The sequence below is a fragment of the Prenolepis imparis genome, unplaced genomic scaffold (genome assembly GCF_030444845.1).
Source record: "Prenolepis imparis isolate NDT839.2.m4 unplaced genomic scaffold, iyPreImpa1.0 SCAF_78, whole genome shotgun sequence".
In the NCBI taxonomy this organism is placed as follows: domain Eukaryota; kingdom Metazoa; phylum Arthropoda; class Insecta; order Hymenoptera; family Formicidae; genus Prenolepis; species Prenolepis imparis.
Window position 1 is genome coordinate 32321 of NW_028141236.1, and position 1447 is coordinate 33767.

The following is a 1447-nucleotide window of genomic DNA, read 5'->3' on the forward strand; positions in this document are numbered from 1 at the left end:
CATTTAATAATATCTAACATATATTTAATAAGCTATATGCTATATGTTGTTACTGAAATTAACTTTTAAAATCATTTTAAAAATTAATTGCAGTATAATAACTTAGCTCTTACTTAATCGCACACTATATAATTAAAATATGTTATAAAACTCACTTGATTTTTGCGAATCCAGAGTTTCACTTTTATTTTTTATATATCCCATCTCTATATATATATGTGTATATGCGGAGATACTTTTTCTTTAGAAAGATTCTGCAGAGATCACAAAGTGATAATTGATATAATAAACGACAATTGATAATGACGTCCTTTTTTTGTGCAAATAACGCTGTAACATATAATGAGAACTTCATATAAGAATACATATATTAATATATATTAGTTGTTACTGCAATTAACTTTTAAAACGGTTTTAAAAGCCTAGTTAACATATTATTTTATATGTATGCAATATCTTTCATTCATTATCAATGTGTAATATACAAATATAGAGTATTGGCATACATTAGTCTTTTAAGATCGTTTTAAAAGTTAATTGCAGTAACAATTAGCTTACTTAATCGTACACACTATATAATTAAAATATGTTATAAAACTCACTTGATTTTTGAATCCAGAGTTTCACTTTTATTTTTCACATTTACATCTCATCTATATACATATGTATATATGTGTATGCGGAGAACACTTTTTCTTTAGAAAGATTCTGCAGAGATCACAAAATGATAATTGATATAATAAACGACAATTGATAATGACGTCCTTTTTTGTGCAAATGCTGTAACATAATAATAAGAATTTCACATAAAAATACATATTTTTGATACATTATAATATTCGATTGTGAGGTTATAATTTGCATTAATGAGGTTAATTTGTGTGTTTATAATTATGAAGTATTAATAAATCATTGAATAGCTTTTATAAAATACCCTTTTTACATTTAATTTATTTGAAAATAAAAAGGATTACCTGCGATTAATCACAATCGTAATATAATTGCACCAGATTGCACATAGCACTTGCACGTGGTCAGTGAACAAGAACAAGGAAAAGACAAATGACGGCAATAGCGGAAATTACGTATCCAAAATGGCATACATATCCGCTCATAAGTAAAAATGCGCGTAATTCAATAGTATATTATGAGAATATACGAAAAATAATATACTATAAGAGATATTAAAAGTACATTCTGAGAATATACGAGAATATACGAAAAATAATATACTACACAAGATGTTCTGATAATATCCTGAGAATATACGAAAAATAATATACTACACAAGATATTATAAAGATGTTCTCAGTATATTACGTACAGTACGTACATTCACAGAATGAATATAGAATATTCGTACGATATCATGTGCTGTGTGGGTAGTACATTTATATATATAGATATGAAAAAGTAAAATAATAGTTTGTATTTAAATAATTGCAAC

The 1447-nt window shown here is 25.4% G+C and overlaps 1 long non-coding RNA gene across 1 annotated transcript; it reads right to left on the reverse strand.

The window, feature by feature from the left end:
• Nucleotides 1-204: 204 nt before the first annotated feature.
• On the reverse strand, nucleotides 205-1043 carry LOC145947419 (uncharacterized). Its single transcript, XR_014427169.1, has 3 exons — nucleotides 975-1043; nucleotides 603-780; nucleotides 205-330 (listed from the first exon to the last, which is right to left on the reverse strand). It is a non-coding gene; the product is annotated as an uncharacterized LOC145947419 (long non-coding RNA).
• Nucleotides 1044-1447: the final 404 nt, after the last annotated feature.